We start from the raw sequence: 21,900 nt of genomic DNA on the forward strand, positions 1-21,900 counted from the left end.
TACATTTGCAACGTGTCAGGCACTGCACTGAGTAAACCACACGCCGTAGTCATCTCACCATCAGCAAAGTCTGAGGACAGCACTTATCCCCACCGTACCTGTAAGATCCCGAAAGGCAAGTCCACTAATCATGCCCAAATTCCTCTTCTGAAACTGTTCACAAAACAAAGCTAAATGTTCCTAATTAAATGTCCTCTCTCTCTCTCGGACATGGTAGGCAGCCATGAGCTACTCTAACTTTTCCTAATAAGCAGCAGAGCAAAGTTAGGACCAGGACTGAGGGCTGCCAGCCCCTCATTCCTGACTTTCTGTTATTTCTGACAACTTGGCCAACTTGACTTAGAATACTGCGGCAATTATTTGCATTAATGGAACTGAAACTGGTCTCTTCAAAGAGTATAGTGTACTTTGTCCAAATGTCCAATATCCTTTCTCTTATCCTATACTCAGCCAACACAGCCCCATCCCCAAATTTCAATGCTAAAGGGGTTGGGACTTTATTCTTTTTAACTTGTATTCAGACTGACTGAAAAAAATTCTATGAAGTTTTCACTGTCTATTCACAACTTCCAGTAAGGCTAAAAAGCACTTTTTACAGCTAATAAATTCCAGTTTAGAAAGGTTTAATCTACCAAGCTTTGGAACCTCACCAAAATGGAGGGAGGGGGAGTGTATAACATGGATCAGTCTGTTAATGTATTCTCAAAAGCTACCCAGTGACAAAACCAGAACGGATGAACAAGAAGAGGGTCTTCACTTTCCTACAAAGCGAGTGGCCTTTTCATCTCTAAGATTTTGGTGCTTAGAGCTACACTTGGCCGGCCTCAATACCGGGAACTGCCAAGAGAAGTTTCTGTGCTCGCTGAGGGAGGAGAGGCACACTAACATCCTGTTCTTTTTAACAGTTCTGATGATATATATCCAAGTACTTAAAGTCAAAGTTTTGAAAGATGCTTGCTTTATTCTGTTAATTAGCCTGAAACCCGATGTTGGAAGGAAGAGAAGTGAACAGTATGTTCCATACTCCATACAATTTACTAAAAGGGAGAAAGAGACAAGTTTGAAGAGAGGATGAGGGGAGAAACCCATTGGCTTTAGTAAATGAGTCATAGTTCTGTTCATAAATCACGTTCAGAACAAACTATAAACCAGGATTTATTAAAAAAAAAACACATAAGAGCATTTTTATAAACCACAGTCCTTACATGAACTCAGGGTTTTAGATGAGCATCTCTGGGCTTGCCTAAAACTTCTGTAAAGTAAACCACTACCAATCCACATGAAAAATGGTTTCTTTCTGAAACTATTGACTGTTCGGGTAGAACTTAAGTATTCATAACTAACAAGATAAAATTCTTCGTGGAATGAGGAGCTTTCCAGCTTATGAACAGGGATGGGTACTTTCAGAGGTATGGATGTCAGGACTCAGACAGCATCCGAATGCTAAGGATGATCCTGCAAGTTTAATTTACTGTCCTGTTTTTTAGAGACAGCATGTAAAGCCTCCATAAGCAGCATTACTGGTTTCCTAGGAAAGAGCTCAGTTGAACTTTAACCCACCACAGAAGTGCCTTTATTTTCTGATCACTCTACATGCAAAGCTAAGGGAGGATGAGGATGGAAAAGAAAACAGAATCACAAGATCACCACCGGTAGGCACTGCTTTTAAAAACTCGTGCCAATATTCTGAACAGCACAGGTCTGCCTTGGAAGAGCAGAATAACGAGAACAGCTGGACCAATTCGGTGGAAAGTGATTGTAGGACCACCAAGAAGTAGTTTTGGGCATTTGTGTGGAAACACTGTGCTCTGTGTTGGGCTAAAAACCTTAAGCATCACTTATCTACTTTTGGATGAAGATAAGGCTTTTACTTAATCTAACATTGAGCTGGTGGTAGTAGTTAGAGATTATGTAATCTGAGCACCTACAAGGAGAATAATACTGAAGTGATTTGTATGGAAGTTTGCATTTTCAGTACTGCTTTGAAGCACGATACTTAGTGACTTAATGAAGTAAGCAGTCAATTCCAACAGCTTTACAGGTAAAAACAGGGGCGTCTTAATAAGGAGTTCCCTTTTTATTCTCACTGGGCCACGTTAATTTTACAAATATAACCACTATTATTTCAAACGCAATTCAGCTGATATGTCTGCCACTCCAGCTTGTCAACATTTTAACTATTGCTGTGTGCTACATATAAGTACATCTCTATCGCAGACACGCAGTTATATGCTATATACTCTACATTACTTATTTACACTACTACACGTTATATAGTATGTTTATTACACCCTGAGGATATCTAACAAAACTAAGATTCACAGAAGGTTTGAAAAAGGAATCACAAAAGGAACTGACAGTTAACGTTTAAACCCACTCAAAGTGTGTGCCTGGTGTATTTGAGAATCAGTACAAAAAAAACTAATACATATCTAACTAATGGGTTGAAATGTCACTTTTTTTTAAGACTGAAGGGATTAGTATGACCTGGGATCCTTTTAGGTATAGAACTTTTTGTTTTTAACAGAGAAGACTTCGAGGAGTAAAACCCTAATTTTCTACCTGAACCACAGATGAATAGAGGCACCTCATCAAACATGTGTCAGTGACTGGGGCGGGAAGAGAGCCCAGCACATGCTCTCATCCCCATCCTGCCTGCTCAGCTCCCCCACGAAGGCAATGGGGAGGGAGAAGCTGATGGGACAGTGAGTACTGGGTCAAATATGCAAGTACAGTGAGAGATACGAGATGGAAAGCGGAGAATGCTCTGGGCCCTGGCTGGAGCTGGACTGACTGGGTCCAAATCCATCCCAGCTCCAACTCTGGCTGCATTGTAACCATGAGCAGATGTCCCTGTCTTTATCTCTTGGGGTCTCAACTACGAACATAAAGATAATAACAGTACCTACCTCATAGGATTGTGGGGAGAATTAAATGACATACTACAAATAAAATGCTTGGCAACAATGCCTAGAACATGGTAGGGCTCAATGAATATAAACTTTTCCCATTATTATCACTGTTATTTCTTGGTTAATTCCCACAGGTGATCCCTAGATTACTTCTTATCACAATGACCTTGACAAACTATACTATAGATATCCAAGTACTGTTTGTTTGCTTTAAGATATAAAACAATATGGAGGGCTTCCCTGGTGGCACAGTGGTTAAGAATCCGCCTGCCAATGCAGGGGACACGGATTCGAGCCCTGGTCCGGGAAGATCTCACATGCCACGGAGCAACTAAGCCTGTGTGACACAACTACAGAGCCTGCATTCTAGAGCCCATGAGCCACAACTACTGAGCCCACGTGCCACAACTACTGAAGCCCGTGTGCCTAGAGCCCATGCCCCCCAACAGGAGAAGCCACCACAATGAGAAGCCTGCGCACTGTGACGAAGAGTAGCCCCGGCTCACCGCAACTAGAGAAAGCCCGCGTGCAGCGACGAAGACCCAACATAGCCAAAAAGAAATAAATAAAAAATTAATTAATTTTTAAAAAACAAAACAATATGGACACCATGACGGACACTCACTGCTACTGGTACAGAAGGTTATAAAAAAGGTTATATAACTATTACATTATATATTTAGTACAGAATCATCTTTTGAAAAGAATATGTATGTCCATATATATGGCTGGAAAAAAGACTAGGACATACACTATCAATCTGTGAGCACGGTCATCTCTGAGTGGTACAATTATTATTAATGATTCTAATTTTGTCCCCTTTTGCTCATCCATTTTTCTAATTTTCTACAATGAACACACATTCCATATTTATACAAAAGATATGAGAGACCAAAATTCTCATACAAACTAAGAAACAAAAGCACGGGAGACTGCTGCTGAAATTGTGCAGACATGTGCAATACCACCTCCAATGCAAGAAGCATGTGATGACATAAAAGGGCACACAAAGGTCAGGTAAGGCCAGAGGACACTCCTGGCAGAAAGAAAGTGAACTTGGCTTTGAGCCCTCATCCAGCTATTTCCCAGCCATGTACCCTGGTGAGTCATTTATCATGGCCTCAGTTTATGACCAGTTGATGGAATCAGTTTTGACCTCCTGCAACAGGCCAGAGATAACCACTCTCTCTGCCCTGAGAACTTAGATTTGGCTTCCAGCCCACGTCCATCCTAGCTCTCCTCCCGGCTCCGTCTCTGTCTCCGCTGGTTCCTCTATGCCTCTTAGCTGCTCAGCGTCCCAGTGCCCAGGATTCAACCCTTGACCTCTGCTCCACTCTGTCCACTCTCAGCCAGTCTATGGCTTCAATTCCACTGATAACCCAACCACTCCTAAGAATCCATCTTCAGTTTTGACCTCTTCCTTGAATTCCAGGCTCGAATATCAAAAATTGCCCACTGGAGGGACTTCCCTGGTGGCGCAGTGGTTGAGAGTCCGCCTGCCGATGCAGGGGACGCGGGTTCGTGCCCCGGTCCGGGAAGATCCCACATGCCGCGGAGCGGCTGGGCCCGTGAGCCATGGCCGCTGAGCCTGCATGTCCGGAGCCTGTGCTCCGCGACGGGAGAGGCCACAGCAGTGAGAGGCCCGCATACCAAAAAAAAAAAAAAAAAATTGCCCACTGGAGATAATTTTTTGGAGGTCTGGCAGGCATCTCAAACTCAACATGGCCCAAACTGAGAGCATGACCTCCCTCCAACCCTCAAGACCCGGTCCTCCTCACCACAGCTGATGACAACCGAATCCTTCTCGTTGCTCAGGCCAAAAGCTCTGTAGTCACTCTGGGCTTCGTTCTTTCCCTCATACCATAAATGCAAGTCTATTGACCCTACCTCTAAAATACACCCAGAACCCTACCACTTCACACCACACCTTCAAAGCTACCACCCTGGTCCAGGACCACCCTCTTCGTCTGGGATTATTATTATTGCAGAAGCCCCCTAACCAGTCTCCCTGCTCCCACCCACGCCCCCTGCAGTATCTTCTGAGCACGGGAGCCAGACTGATACTATTAAAGTGTCGATCCATCACGTCACTCTTTGGCTTGAACCCCCCAACAGTTCTGCATCTCCCAGAGATAAAATACCAAACTCTTTGTGCTGGCCTACAGGTGCACACGCTCATCTCCCACTACCCTTATCTTCACTCCGTCAGCCCCACTGGCCTCCGTGTGGTTCCTCAAACAAACCAAGCAGGTTCCCACCACAGGGCCACTGGACTAGCTGTTCCTTCTCCCTAAAATACTGTTCTCCCAGACAGCTAGCTTCTTACCTCCTCCAGGTCCATGTCTCTCACTGAGGTGATTCCCCTGCCACCCCTTTTAATATTATGACGACTCCCACACCCCAGTAACACACCCCCTGTCTCCTTTCCTTGTCTTCTTTCTCTTCATAGCAGTTTCACTACCCAACATAACTTGTACTTCACTCGCTTCATTTATTTATGGTCTATCTCCCCACAGCTAATATGTAAGTTCCACAAAAGCAGAAATTTTTTATTGTTTTGCTCCTGACCTAGTACCTAGAACAGAGCCTGGCACATAGCAGGCACTGAATAAATATTTACTGAATAAATGAATAGGATTAAAAGGTACCTGTCCTTACCTCTCTCAGAGTTACGTAAGGAACGCATGAAAATCAGGAATGTGAAAGTAACTACTGAATAACTTGACACTTAGATCAATATGTGGATGTTGTTATTATCATTTCTATTATATTGAAGATATGTCCCAAATCTTGCCAGATATGGCCTGAATTAGTCATGCTTGAAACCTGAACTACGATTCCCCACCTCCCTTTTAACCTACCTGTTTCAGTACAAAGGTGGTGATGGGAAATTCCCACAACACTAGGATTCTGTAAAGGATTAGGTTCATAGATCCACTCAGTGTCTAACCCTACAAATGATTATCTTAATCACAAGTTGGGATTTTTGTCTTCCCTTGGAGAAGAATATGGAATGACAGAAGGAGAGATTAAAAGATTAAGTGTGATCACTTAAGAGTCCAGAGAGTGCCTGATCTCCCTTTATTGTGTATCAGAACCCTGATGACAACCATATCTCACCCAGGGTAGATTTCTGTGCAAACTCTTTTTTTTTTTTTTTTCTTTTTTGCGGTACGCGGGCCTCTCACTGTTGTGGCCTCTCCCGTTGCGGAGCACAGGCTCCGGACGCACAGGCCCAGTGGCCATGGCTCACGGGCCCAGCCGCTCCGCGGCATGTGGGATCCTCCCGGACTCGGGCACGAACCCGTGTCCCCTGCATCGGCAGGCGGACTCTCAACCACTGCGCCACCAGGGAAGCCCCTTCTGTGCAAACTCTCAACCGACAGAAGCTTGGGTTCTGTTCAATGATCTCCATCCGGAAACTAAGAGTATACAAAATACTCTATTCAGGAGATACAGAAAACAGCATGTTTCATGATGATACACCCAGAATTACTTTAGGAGGCACCAAAGAGAAATGACATGGAGTTAGAACCCTCTTCTCAATGCAGATGCCACACAGCCAAGTAGAAAACTCAGTTGGAAGACATTTACTAACCTAGATTCCATCTTGGCTGGAATGACTGTTTAAAGCTCCTCTTTATGAGTTTCAAAAAAACCATAGCCCTTTAGAGGCCAATAATAGTAGCTTTTACTTGCAAAACTAACATTTACTCACTGCAGCTAAACTGCAAAGCATTGTGAATCCTGGAGAGCAAGGTAATTAATCTAATTAAGCTGAACACATAAGGGTTTTCAAGTGGATAAAACTGCATCGTGGGACACCTGAGCCCAGCAGCAGTGCCTGCTCCATTCACGGAGCAGGCAGAGGTGAGAGCAAGCCAGTCCTACAGAGCTCAGCCTTGAGTTTTCCAAGACGATTCCCTTCATCAGACCCTCCAGCCCCTTTAGAAAAAAGCAACTTATAAAATTATATCCTATTAAAGACCCTAACATCAAAGTCAGAAAACTGACCGATTTAAAACTTAATCAGCTTAATTGTGAGATTCTGCTTGTCAGCCACATACCAAGCCTGTCTTGTTCCTTTCACATCATGATGTGGAGGCTTCATTACTCAAGAAGCGGAGGAAGGAGAGAATCAATCAGAAAGAATTACACAAGTTGCTACAGAGAAGGCTTTCAGTTTTCACTTTATGTCAGTGACTCACTCCGTGAGAATACTGCAACTCATCCTCATCAAACTCAGCTTCTTTTTCCTTCATTAAAAACAAAACAAATGGGACTTCCCTGGTGGCGCAGTGGTTAAGACTCCATGCTCCCAAGGCAGGAGGCCCGAGTTCGATCCCTGGTCAGGGAACTAGATCCCACATGCATGCCGCACCTAACAGTTCACATGCCACAACTAAGGAGCCCGCCTGCTGCAACTAAGACCTGGCCCAACCAAATAAATAAATAAAATATTAGAAAACCGAAACAAACAACAACAAAATAACCCAAATTATTTTGTATCTGGACTCTCTTCTGGAAGTAACAACGCAGTCCCAAGAAGGATCAGATGGAAGGGGGAACTGTTTTAAGGATGACACACAGGCTCGCTCATGATTCATTCTGCTAGGACCCAATCCAAGCACACTTGGAGGTTTTCAGCAGGTATCAAGAATAATCTTGCCTGTGGATGGTGTCTTACATCTTACACTTTACTTCGGCGTATAACATGCTTTACATATTCTAGCGAAACTAGAGAAAAATAAGTGAATCCATATCAGGGACTTCTCTGGTGGCAAGGTGGTTAAGAATCCACCTGCCAGCGCAGGGGACACGGGTTCGAGCCCTGGTCCGGGAAGATCCCACATGCCGCAAAGCAACTAAGCCCATGTGCCACAACTACTGAGCCTGCACTCTAGAGCCCCACGAGCCACAACTACTGAGCCCACGTGCTACAACTACTGAAGCCCGTGTGCCTAGAGCCTGTGCTCCGCAATGAGAGAAGGCAAGGCAATGAGAAGCCCGCGCACCAAAACGAAGAGTAGCCCCTGCTCGCTGCAACCGGAGAAAGCCCGCATGCAGCAACAAAGACCCAACACAGCCAGCAATAAATAAATAAATAAATTTCTAAAAAAAAAAAAAAGAATCCATATCAGACCCAAGGATTACAAACACAGAAATTCCCTAGTATTGCTGATGTGACATTTTTTTCTTTCAAAGAGCAATGATTTTTTTTTTCACTTGCTCTTGACTCCATACTGGGTTTGATATTTTTATCACATACAAGTGAGGAAATCTGGAGTTAATGTTCCAATAGGCACTCCTTCCATCAGCTTCTCACAGAGCCTTGCACCTGGCTTGGTGCGCATCAATGCTCCCATTACAACATGTCGTCATTTCAATAAATAGAACTCAAGTGTTACAAGATAACCCCAGGTTCTTGGGAGACATGAGATCTGACACATGTGAGTACCTCATTATACATCCAGGTCTTCTGCCAAGCAGAAGGAACAGAGGGATCACCTTCTAACATAAATGTTACAGGTCTCCCCTACTCTAGGGATCAAGTCCAGTATATTTATTTCATTTACCACATGGGTCATTTTCCCTCCACTGTAAAGGAGAATCAGTGAATAAAAGCTATGTTAGTACAGCACAATGCTAGAGAATTTTAAACAAATCAGTGAGGCAAATCACTTATGGTTTTCATACCAAGCATACCTCCGACAGGCTCCACATAAATATTACTTTCAGCTCAGAACACCATACATAATACCACTTTGAAATACTGTACTCCAGATGACCAAGAGACAAAATTCCACTGCCTTAGGAAATATAGGCTCACATGTTGACACTTTCATCTTCCATGCAGGCCCCATGGTCTAGGGGGATAACACAGGCCTGGGATTGGAGAAATCTGTGGGGTTACAGGACTTCCTCAGTTGCTAACAGCTTTCAAGTTTGGGAAAGTTATTTAAATTATATCCCAGTGGCTTTATCTCAGAAAGAGGGAACAAAGGTGACTACCAATTTCTAACTGCAGCAGAAGCAGCTAAACTTTGGGCAATTCCAAATGACTCAAACTACAAACATCAAGTTAATCTGTCACCTAAATCTCCCAGTCTTACAGGTGTGCCTTATAATTTGTCCCTCAAGTACCAACCAACCCACACACCTTCCACAAGAGCAGGTTTCCAGCTCTTGTTGAGTGAAGTGTCTGGAGGCATTTCTCATCATGTGCAGTGTTCTACAACCAGTCTCTTGAAGCACTTCTGTATACTCAAAAACCACATCCAAACTAGGCAAAGGTTAAACCACAGAGGAGCTGAGCTAAGTAGCCTGCAGAAAACGGAAGCAGGAGTCATGCTCGCCTCTGTGCCAGGTGACCTAGAGGAAAAAAAACAAAGGGCTTCGGAGGGCAGAGGATCTTCTGATACCTGTAGTCACTGTGCTCTGCACACCACAGTGGTGAAACCTCAGCTGGGGATGTGTTTCATGATATACAGCATGAAAGAGCCAGGAACACAGGATCTAATGTTTCAATTGTCCTCATGAGCCAAAAATGACACTGCATCTGTGAAAGCCAGAGACCACGACCACCCACAGCAGACCAGCAGAGACCAGACAAGATACAAGATTAACTAAAATGTCATCAAGGTACACAAACAAAGGAGGAATAAAGGACACAGTGACTCCACAGGTTACAATATTAACAGAACAAAATGCCATTCTATAGTGGTTCAAAGGAAAGAATACACGGAGTCACTGTTACCATCACTGGACACACACATCTAACTTAGTTTACTCCACTTTCCAGATTCTAAAATAGAACTAAAACAATTTCATAGGGATCATTTATTAAACTAGCAGTGACCTTCAAATTAAAACACAGGAGAGGGCTTCCCTGGTGGCGCAGTGTTTGAGAGTCCGCCTGCCGATGCAGGGGACACGGGTTCGTGCCCGGTCCGGGAAGATCCCACATGCCGCAGAGTGGCTGGGCCCGTGAGCCATGGCCGCTGAGCCTGCGCGTCTGGAGCCTGTGCTCCGCAACGGGAGAGGCCACAACGGTGAGAGGCCCGCGTACCGCAAAAAACAAACAAACAAACAAACAAAAACCATAGGAGACATAAGACTAAAGGCTTTTACATCACGTCTTACCAGGCACATCTCACTTCCCTGCGCTAGACAAACACATACTCTTGTCGGGGGGGGGGGGGGGGGGGGCGGTGTTAAACCATGCCCTCTCCAGGCTGCAGAGGTTCACTTGGGTGGGATGCAATGACTCTCTTCTTCAGAGGACAGGCTTTTTCAAGGCAGAGTGATAGTTAACCTGAGCTCACTTCTGCAACTGGTTATCTACATCATTTCTACTGCAGCCATTTATCAATCCAACAAACATTTATTCAACGCCCACTCTGTGCCAGGTCCTGTGCTCTCAGCATGGCTTCTTCCTAGCAGACAGAGGTGTACCCAGGTCCAATTAATTTCTTGGCTGGATTAACTTTCCAAACTCTTTGTGTTTACCTTTCCAGCAATGCCAAATTCATTCAGTGCCTAAGGTCACCAGCATCCTAGTTTCGTTATGCTCCTTTAATTACATTTTGGTGGCAAGAGAGCCCATTCCCTTGGTTTCCAAGCTCATCTCTCTAGATAATCCAACCAGCTCATGTTCTTTGTCTTCCCTCTTCCCTGCCAGTTCTATCCGTTCCTCTGATATTCACTTACTCAGTACCTCGTTGATCTAATAAGCCCATGATGAGGTGCCTTGATCTATAAGGGCTCATCCCTTTCCTTATTCAGGCAACTCTGATATCCTACCTTCCCTACATAATTCATCTGAAAATAATCTAATCTCTATCTGTATCAATCACCTCCCCATGAAAAAGTGTCAATAATAATAGCACTGACCACTTCGTAAAACACTTCCAATTACACTATCTCAACTAAGCCTTACCAACACTGTGAAATAGCCAGTACTTCACTCATTTTACACATGAGAAAACCAAATAGAGAGAAGCAACCAAGTCCAAAGAGACAGGAATTTGAGGCCTGGAATCTTAAAATGCCCTAAGGGAATTTAAAAGAGTAGGATTCAGCAAGGAGTTGTCAGGAAAGAGCCTGGAATGAAGCCGCAAATTAAATTACAACGTATACGAGGTATTTCTTAAGGAACACTTGCACATCACACATGTTAATCAGTAAAAAAGGAAAACATCCATTTGGCTGTTCAAGACTTAGAATTTTAAAAGAAGCATGATCCAGAGGGGAGAAAAACTGACTACAAAGAATTATAAAGCTTAAAAAAAAAAGAGAGAGCAAGGATTCCAGGATTCTCAGACAAAGAAAGTGGAGTTCTGTCAACAAGGTGAGAGAAGAACCTATTTTTCTGCCCCAATGTCCCAAAAGATTAAGACCTGGTGGGGGACGTGCCCACATGCTGACCACAGAGGTGGCCAAACTTTCAGGTACCTGAACTCATGCTCATACCCACGAGCCTCGTTCGATTCCACCCAAAAGTTTTCTCCTCGTGAGGAGCAGAGTAGAAAACACAATTGTTAAGAAAATTTTTTAAAAAGTAGAGCGGGATAATTTCCTGTGACCCACTCAACAAGATGGACCAATGCTCTGATCTTCCTGCCTACAGCTTCCCAAAGGCCCTACTGCAATGGACAGCTACATCTGGTTGAAGAAAGTAGGGAACTGATAGTCAACCTCAGCCTAGTTTGTATTTGATAACAATCTGTGTATCAAAGTATTCATAGATAAAGGGATCTTCTGTTGTTTTTCTATTTAGCTAAAAAATGCCATGCTTTTACTATCTGACTACAGGAGATACTTCCCTTTAGGGTTTTGTTGTGTCAGGATTTTGTTTTGTTTTGTTTGTTTCTTCATTTGTTCATTTCATTCATTCATTCATCAAGCTTTTCATTGAAGTAGAATGTGCAATACAGGATTATCATACATGCAGTACAGGTTTTGTGATAAAATGTAAAACTAGGCCTTTATAAAATACCATTCCTTCCTACCAGGTGACAGCTATATACCTTTGAATAAGTCACAATACTTCTTTGAAGAGGTTCCTCATTAGGAAAGAGGGATGATAGAATCTACCAATTCCGTGTTAAAAGTGGTTTTCTGAAAGCCAAAACCAAATGATCAATCTGAAAGTATGTTGTAAGTATTACAGCATGGATCTCTATGGATGAGGAAACCTAGTAGAAAAAGTGTAGCTACCTTCAAGAAACTTCCTAGGAATGTGTGTGTGCATGGCATGTTATGTGCCTGTGCGTGTTTTTATCGGCAGCCACAGTGGGAATGGCTTTGTGTCCTCCAAGCAGCATTATCAGTACCCAGGTGCAACTATATCTCTGCAAGCATCCGAGTTCAAGGTAGAAACAGAACTTGGAGACAGTGTCTAGATACCTGACCTCAGATAGTATGGATATTATGTTGCTGCCATATCAACATCTGTTTCTAGCGTTCTGACTCTAGACCTCTTTTTTCACTCTGCTCTTGATCCAACAGCTTGAATGGTGGAGAAGATACCTGAAATGTCCCAAGCCCGTGATTTTGTGATCAGGGATTTATCATCATCTCCACCCTGCTGGTGACCAAAAGCTGTCTGAGAGTCACTTAAAACAAGTACCACTAGGAAAGAACTTTCGAAAGGAAACCCTAGTGGCTTCCAAATTGGCAACTTAAAGGAACCAAAAGTTAGTGAAGTCACATAACAACTAAGGGCAATTTTATTAGCCTCGTTCAATGAAGCAAAACTTGGACAAAAAAACCTCATTATTCAAACCAGATGCTGATTTTGTAACATTTACTTCAATGGTGAACTGTTTCAATTTTCTCTTATTTTGAATATGTAATATAAAGCAGGCAAATCACTACATTAATAAAGGCACACCTGAAATTTATAAAGTCAGTTTGAAAAAGAACTGAATGTAGGAAACCCGTTTTCAAAAGTTTATTGCCAGGAGCATTTTTTTCGTTTTTAATCATGTGACAAAAGAAGTGCAATAATGGGTTTAAGACAAGATCAATTATGGGCAGCAATGAAATTACCCTTTAATGATGATTAGCCCCAAATCTTGATTACTGTCAGCTCCAATTATCTGGTCACAAGGCACACAAAGTGCTGTGTCCCTCCATCTCAAACAAGAATGAAGGATGGGCCCTCAAGGTGAGGGGTCACATAAGACAAGGAGGCAGAGGAGGCTGACCACAGACTCCAAGTGCCTAAGAGAAAGCAAAATGTTTATAAGAATGTTTACTAAGCACCAAAGTTACTTTTTAAGAAAGCCTGATAATCTCCCTCTTTAAAATGATGAGTCTCTCTCTCTTTTCCGAAGAATGAGGAGGAAACAGATCTCAACTCCAGAAAAAAGTGAGTATCTCTGGTGACAGATGCAGCTGGGTGGGTCCTGGGAGAATGTGCAAGCTGACCATGGGGAGCCCAGAAAGAAGACTATTGCCTTGGGACATAATCCCAAAGGGAAACGGGGACACTCCTTGGATTTGGGGCTATTCAGAGGTGGCAGAGCCCAGCTGTGCAGTTTCCAGGTTCTCAGAGTTGGGCGCAGTGAAATGCTACCCTGCGAACAACGCAGCCCAACCACCAGGGGACACTTCCGCTGTTTTCTGGAGACAGAACTAGAGCATTTTACAGATGGGAAAGATCAACACCTTCATTTTACAAACCAGGAGACTCAGGACCAAGGAGGTAGAATGAATGGGACTAACTAACGGTAAAGCCAGTTCTCCAGCCAGGCATCCTGACCCCTAACCCCCTGCCCCCGCTCAGATGACCGTGAGGCTCTGAAGAGCAGTTTGTAAGGATTGCCACTGTCCAGCAATCACTGCAGTCCATCACAATTATGAAAGGACACACTCCTCTTCTGCCTTGGATGTGCTCATTTGGCGATTCAACACCAGACAGTTGCAAAAGACAATCTACATTCACATTGGAGCTATAAATACTATTTATCAAAACCCACCATGGTCCAGGAGCCATATTAGCACCAGTGTTCATTCTCCTTGCAATGCTCACAACCCAGGAGGTGTTTATAACCTCATGTTACTGAAAAATGAGGCTCAGAGAGGTGGCGTAACTTGTTTACGCTCACACCACTAGGCAAGTGGCAATCCTGGCTTCAGACCAGTTCTTCTAGCCCCCTGAAAACACTGTGCTTCCTACTACACCACCAGCCCTCCAAGTTTTGCAAAAGAAAGCATTCCCCATCCAACTGATTATGACCGTGGCACAAGAAGCTTTGCCTAGTGACAATATCTGAATTGTAATATAAGAAACAAATGGATCCTGAACAATGGTAAGAAAGCTTCTAAAATCTGGATGTAAACATGAGTCTTTTGGTGACTTAACTAAGGAGAGCAGTTTCCCGCAAAATTCCAAGTTTTTCCTTCCTAAAATCTTTGTTCCACCAACCCTGGATATTCTGTTTATTACTCTTATTTCCTCTTTCAAGCAAAAGCTTAAGACCCCACAAGCAGATGAGGACAACGGGAATTTTAAAAAGCAGGTAAGACGGTCACCGAAGTAAGATCGACAAGACCATGGAATAATGGAGAACTTCATTATTCTTCTAACTCATAGCCTTCTTGTGGCCGGCCAGCCTCCACCCGTGCTTTCACCTTCTGGCAACTACCTGCCACCTTCACCTTCTACAAACACGGGCACTCGGCCAGCATGGAGATTTCTGTTCTCTGACTGAACAAACACCTCTCACCTTCCAGTCAGAACACAACCCTGAAACCACGACTCATGGTGGGTTTGGTGCTACTGACATCTTCGCAGATTGTAGTCTTCTGCCTGTAAGAAGGCTGGCCTGTTTAAAGCTAGAACATTCCAAAGAGGTCTATTCTTTTTTTTTTTTTTAATTGAAGTATAGTTGATTTACAATGTTGTGTTAGTTTCAGGTGTACAGCAAAGTGATTCAGTTATACATATGTATATATCTATTCTTTTTCAGATTTTTTTCCATTATAGGTTATTACAGGATACTGAATATAGTTCCCTGTGCTATATAGTAAGTCCTTATTATTTACCCATTTTATATACAGTAGTGTGTATATGTTAATCCCAACCTCCTAATTTATCCTTTCCCCCCCACTTCCCCCTTTGGTAACAATAAGTTTGTTTGCTATGCAAAGAGGTTTATCTTTAACCAAGCGAAGACCTGCAGGGTTTGAGCCTGCTTTCCTCAATACACAGGCCAGGCAGGTAAATGGGTGTGCTCTCAACGAAACACAACCAACCTCATTTTCCTAGTGACTTTTTGGAGTTTATTTACTGGCAGTTTCAGGTTCTGGAAACACAAAAACAATTGGCTCTGCCCTCCAGGAGCTCACAGTCTGGTGAGGGTGACAAAACCCTTGAAAGGATGAATGGTGGTATCAGATGATGAGCGTGAGAACACGCAGGTATACCAAATACTATAAAGAAATAGGACAGAAGAACCAGGGAAGCGTCATCAAAGAAGGGGCCACATGAATTGGGTTTATAAGACAAGTAGGAGTTTTCAAGGCAAAGAAATGGAGGTTCAGGACCACTGCAAGCAGAAGGGACTGTACATTCAAAGGTTCATATTTACGAAGAGGCCTGCAGTCTGGGGAGTGAAGAGAAGCAGTGTTTATTCACGAGGGAGGTAGGGAACGGGTAAAGGAAGCATCTCAGACTATTACAAAGGGTCTCTATAGGCTTGTAAGAGTCAGCGAAGGTTTTAAAGCATGCTTAGCCTTTTTTTTTTTTTTAAAGAAAGTAATTCTGGCAGACATGGCCAAGTGTGGACAGGACTCTAAATCAGTGCTGTACAAAAAAAACTAAATGCGAGCCACAGAGCCAAGCCACATATGTAATTTTAAATTTTCTGGGAGCCACATTTAAGGTAAGAAAAAACAAGGGAAATTAATTTAATAATATATTTTAACTCCCTTAATCCAAACTGTTATCATTCACTATAATCTGTCAATATTTTGAAAATTATTAATGTGATAGTGAGATAGTTTACATTCTTCTTTTCTCATGCTAAGTCTTTAAATCTGGCCCACTTACAGCTCATCTCAATTTGGAAGAGCCGCATTTCAAGCGCTCAAAAGCCAGATGTGGTGAGTGGTTACCATACTAGACAGCACAGCTCCAGATAAATTACATACAAGACCCACTGAGCAGGCTGTAGCCAAGAGTCCAAACAAGAGATGATAAATGTCTGGGGAGCTATTTCCAGCCCTTGGACATATGCTAAAGTGCCACTGAAATGCAATTTTACAAACATGTAACTTATTTTTTGTTTTGAATAGATAATAATTCACATGGTTCACAAATAAAAATAATACAACAGACAGTGCTACCCTCACCCTTTTTCTGTCCACCACCCCACCCTCTCATTAAAGAGAACCATTTTATTAAGTTTCTTTTTTCTGTCTGCTTATCCTTTCAGTATTTCTTCATGCAGATATGAATGTAGACTCCTTTCTACACCAAAGGTAGCACACTACCTACTCTGTTCTACACCTTGCTTTTTTTCATTTTAATAGTATATCTTGGAGATCTTTCCATATCACTGCATGAAGAGTTTCCACGTTCTCTTTAAATGCTACACAATATTCAATTGTATGGATGATTCACAGTTTATTTCACTGGTCTCCTACTAATGGATATTTGAATTGTTTCCAATCTTTTCTATTATAAACAATGGACTAATGAAAAACCTCCTACATACGTCACTTTATATGTATTCAAGGGGTACCTGCAGGGAAAAAGTACCAGAGCCAGATTGCTGGGTCAAAGGGTAACTGCATTTGTAATCTTGACACAGCTAAATTGGCCTGCATAAGGGTTGTGCAATTTTGTACTCTCAGGAGTACGGTGCACATCTGGTCAACAATGTACGATTATCACATTTCAGAATTTTTGCCAATCCAATGAAGTAAAAAGTGCTACTTAGTTTAAATTTGCATTTCTCTTACTATGTCTGAGTCTGAAGATCTTTTATTTGGTTTAGAGACAATCTGTATTTCTTGTTCTGTGAATCATATGTTTGTGTCCTTTGCCTATTTTTCTACTGGTTTGCCAGTCATTGTCTTATTCATTTGTAGGAGCTCTTTATATATAGAGATTAGCCCTTTGTCCACTGTAAATTTCTTCCCTCAAGTGTTATTTGTCTTTTGAATTTACTTATTGTGTTTTTTACCAGGTAACATTTTTTAATCTGAATTTAGTCTAATTTATCAATTTTTTTCTTTTCTGGTTTCTGAATTTTGAGTCATAGTTTAAAAGGCTTAACTTTTAACTTCAAAGTCAAAAGGAATTTACACGTTTCTTCCAGTCCTTTCATTTTAAGCAGATATGAATATATATTCATATTTTGAAATCCTTGTTAAAAATATCATTTTCACTTTTTCCAAATGAAGTAGACCAGACCATTTTATGAATGCCTTCCTGATTTCTCCCTCCTTTCTTTTCATAATTCTTTTGAAGATCACACTGATCATATAAATTGAACTGGTCAAGATGGAATTTATTTGAACGGTATGAGATACAGAAACAACTTCATCTTTCTCCAGATAGCTACCCACTTGGTCCAAGACCATACACTAAAAATTTCATCACTACCCCACTGGAACCATAATTTTAAAATACTTTTCTATTTTTATAGACAGCAACCTGGATTTTTATAAACTCATGGTTCTTATTCTCTAGTCTAGACATTACAGAGGTAAATACAAGTTATGATCTTCACTTATTTACAGGAACTGCCAAGTTTTTTTGTAAAAACTGCATTCATACAGCGGTATCTTTACTCCCGCGTCATCCTCAATAGCTTTTCAGCAGACGCTTGACCTGAAAGAGATATACAGACACAAAGTGCCGCTGAGAAATTTACAATTGCGAGGCTGCCAAATTGTTTTTCGCGAGTCATTTGTTTAAAAGGCAAGCAGCACACCACAAGGAAAGTTTGTCAAAACTCTCATCAGTGACAAAATTCTGGCTTATCCAAGTTCATTTTAGGTAATCACCAGTGTGATATTCAAAAGATTTATGAAAAACAAAGAAAGGAGGGAGAAAAGAGAGGGCGGTTCAGAAGATATCTGGTCCACCTGAGTTGGAAAAGTGAAAACTGATTTTTTTTTTTGAGTTTTCATAAAGATACATAAATGCTTCATGAAGTTGTGTGTCATCCTTGCACAGGGAATGCTAACCTCCTCTGTATCATTCCATTTTAGTATATGTGCTGCCGAAATGAGCGTGGAAAATATTCTTTAACAAGGATTTAAAATTCCCAATTAATTCTATTCAGAAGTTTCTAGTAAACCAGAACTTTTAAAGTAAAAATGAGAAAGGTATAGTATTCTATAGGTATTCTATGTCCTTTTGTTCCAATATGAATTCACATCTGCTATATTAGCGTCTGTCAAGTTGTATTCAATAAATGCATACTGTATATTGTCATTTGAGGTTGTGAAATTAGTCCTTATAGCTCAGTTTCTAAGAGAGATTTAGACACACACACAGAGTTTTGAGCAGTATACCCTTCGAAAATAGAAAGGAGATCGGTTCCTATAGAGGATGCTCATGTATTTGACACAAATTATAGAGTTTCACATAGGGGATAATAGTACCAGAAAAATAACAATGGCAACAGAATGCTCCAACATAAGTAATAGAGGAAATGCTGGGGAAGTGGGCCAGGAGAAGAATCCTGAGAAGTCAAAACTCCCCAGACGAGAACAGAGCATAGCTTCCAGGATGTCTGTGATGTTTCTAAAAGAAAGAGTCGGGGTAGAAGCCACCAGTCCTATGAACAGAGGCCATGGCTGTGCTCCCCCAGGGGTGGCCTCCCTGTCTCCCCATCACCCCCCGCCCCGCCGCCCACCCCACATCCCCTGAGCCGCTGCTTCTCAAGTCAATGACTCACAAACCTGATCTCCAGCCCTGAGACGACGCTCTTGAATTGCAACCTTTTTTCAACTTGCGAGCACCTCACGGAGGCGATTCACCCCCACGCGCTACCTAAGTGCCCCTCGCCTCCAGCTAAACCCTACCTGCTCCCCTTTATGTCATCTTCCTCTTCTCCTAGACACCTTCACACCTTCCATTTTAGGCATCTTTGACTCTCTTCACACCCCACAACAGCCAATCCCGCATCCTGCTCTCCCCTCTTGTTTCCAATGCCCCTCATATTTCAGACCCTCCTCATGACCCTGTGCTTACTTCCTAATCTCCTAACTGGTTTCCTTGTTTCCTCACTCCCCCATTTACAATCAATTCTTTCCTAAATGGTACTTTCTCCAAAACCTCCAATGTTCCCCATTTACTTACCTGACAGTCTGAAGTCATGTCATTGATCATTTCATTCATTTAATTAATATTTGCTGAGTACCCACTAGGTACCAGGCACTATTCTAGGCATTTGGGACACAGCAATAAACAGGCAATAAATTCCTGCTTAATTTTGTCTTAGCCTGTTTTTTCCCTGCCCTTCACCCCACTAGTCCCCTAGATAACTGTATCTATAAATAAATCTAGACCAGAAGTTATATTCTGGTATATTTACATATTCAAGGATGCCTAACAAGCCTCTACTAAGTGTTGGATCCAAGACTGAGCAAGACAGATGTCTTTTCCATTTGTCCCACTCTGGCCTTCCCTTCCCTTCCTGCTCTGCATGCCTTCTCCTTTCCTCGCCCTCTAAACCCTGCCCATCCTGAAATACACAGTCCAAACCCTCCAGACTTTGTAAAGACTCTCCTGGGCACTCCGGCCCGTGGCAGGGGCCACCAGCTCCTTTCTGTCTTATGACACCATTTACCTTGTGAAAGTGCTTAAAGTTTTCATGCTGCTTTGTTTTGTTTTATTCTTCATTAGTTTAATGAAACTTCCTAACTGGAGTAGAGGTCTTTCAGGACCGGATGCATCTTTCCTAGTAGAATTCCACAATCACAGAACATAACAGCCAAGGAAACCCTCTGACTCCAGTTCATCAAACCCATCTTGCTTCTTGAGGAAACTTAGGCAGGGAGAGGTTAAGTCACAGTATCAAGCGCTAAAAAATAAAGTGAATAAATATGAATGGCAGATGAGCGGGCATACTGCCCTTTGTCCCACAGGGTAGAAGATGTCTGAACTGCTAGTTGCGAGCAGTTCTTTTCCCCTGGAATCCATGCATGTGTTCCCAAGTTGTCTGACAATTTTCCAACAGCCACTGCTGAGCTGAGGCCCAACTAACCCAGAAAAGCCACCCCAAGTGATGGATTTGCCCAGTTCTACACTGTTGCCCTCTTTCCAGTTCCCCACTGCCTGCAGACTGCTTGAGACCTCAATGATGCTAAACAACTAAACTCTAAGGCATACATTTTCCAGATGCCAGACCGCTTGCCCCTCACTGCCCCTGTGAAATCCGGGGCTTCCCTTTTCTTGCTGTATCAATGCTGCATTCTCTGCTCTGGCCTGGGAGCTGCCCCTACAGGAAGCCAGAGAGCACCCTGAAGGAGGTGGCTGGTACCAGCAGGAGCACCCAGGCAATGTAATGTGGAACTGCAATTAAAAGTATCTACAAGTTCAAAATAAGAATAACCCTGTGAAAAGTATTCTTTGGAACAGGCTGGTAGAATCCAGAAGTCATCTATAAAGCCATGAGATGCAGCATGATGTGCAAATGCCAGGATTTTTATCACGATCTCCGTGACTATTTCCCTGTATTCATGTTGATCTGCTCCCCACTCTTCACACGAAACCCAAGAGGGGATGTGGGATGTTTTCATCCCACTCCTTGTGCCTACTGAAATGGCAATGGGCACTCAGTAATGTTTCCTGAGTCTCCTCAAAGTCAAAGACCAGTTATTCTTTGCTTGAGCTGAAAACAAGTCAAATTTAACAGAAGCACAGTCATGCACATGTGGCCAATGTAGATAAGGGCGTCTCCTGTTTGTACATTTCTCTGTGGGGCCCAGAAGAACTGATAGTCTTAATTGGCCACAGATTATAAAGCCCACATTCATCAAAGTAGACTGGAGGTAATTGCCCTTCAGATGTTATTTTAGGCAGCTGTTCCGTTACTCACAAGTAAATCTGTGCCCTCAATTTACAATAATCCTTCGATGTCGTGGTCTTTCGGTATAGCTGAATCCCAAGACCTTGGAAACTACCAGTAGCTCTCTCTCAAGCCACCTTTGAGGACTGTTTGGTGGCAATATTCACAAGGGAAGAAAAATCTTGGTTTTCAAGATCAAAGAATACTCCTTACATTTAGGAAAACCTTTGAAATAGAGAGACTTCCTACCTAACAGCAGCTAGCAAGTGGCCTTGTTTATGTCTATTTAAGTAAATGAATTATTAAAAGCAGAAGAAAACATTCTAAGCTCCAATTTTAAATCTTCTTTTATCTGATTTTAGTTTCTTTGGGGGAAAGAAACAAAGATTCATGCCTGAGCCAAAACCAAATGACATACGAGTTCTTCCGTCAGAGATAGAGCTGTCAGTCTCTTCTGATGCAGCTTCTCCTCCCATACCTCCCTGCAGACAGACCTCTTCCAAGCAGTCTGGACTCCCACCATGTCTGGAACATGCTCTGCAGCTCAGCTTCCGTGATTATCTGAATCTCGCTCCCCAGAACTGGGCCACGGTGACCTAGGTCAGCCTTACAGTAACTGCTGACCCAGCTCTTTCTAGTCTCTCCTGCCTAGAGCTGGGAGATTGGTTTAGGCAACGAGGGTGAGGCTGGACCAGTGAGCAGGATTTAAGGGGCCCTCCCAGAACTGCAGAAGAGGAGGAGACACACGCTGGGGGACCACTGGCCTGAGATGTCAGTGCAGCCTGTCTTCTGTTAGTCCAACAGATCTGAACAGACGGATCAATAATGCATCACTGCTTCTAAGGTCAGGTCCACCCTGGAGCACCACCCACCACTGCCACCCACTCAGTAACATAGCACCCATTTGTTTTTTCATTCATTCTTTCTTTCATTCATTCATTCTCCATTTA

General features: G+C 42.7%; 1 protein-coding gene and 1 non-coding gene across 7 annotated transcripts in view; both read right to left on the reverse strand.

Moving 5' to 3' along the window:
• JAZF1 (JAZF zinc finger 1) overlaps positions 1-21,900 on the reverse strand; it is a 336,089-nt gene that overhangs the window by 257,777 nt on the left and 56,412 nt on the right. The window lies entirely within an intron of this gene.
• Positions 18,064-18,165, reverse strand: LOC117313712 (U6 spliceosomal RNA). The gene has a single exon (XR_004528292.1). It is a non-coding gene; the product is annotated as a U6 spliceosomal RNA (small nuclear RNA).

Source organism: Tursiops truncatus, chromosome 9, assembly GCF_011762595.2.
Source record: "Tursiops truncatus isolate mTurTru1 chromosome 9, mTurTru1.mat.Y, whole genome shotgun sequence".
In the NCBI taxonomy this organism is placed as follows: domain Eukaryota; kingdom Metazoa; phylum Chordata; class Mammalia; order Artiodactyla; family Delphinidae; genus Tursiops; species Tursiops truncatus.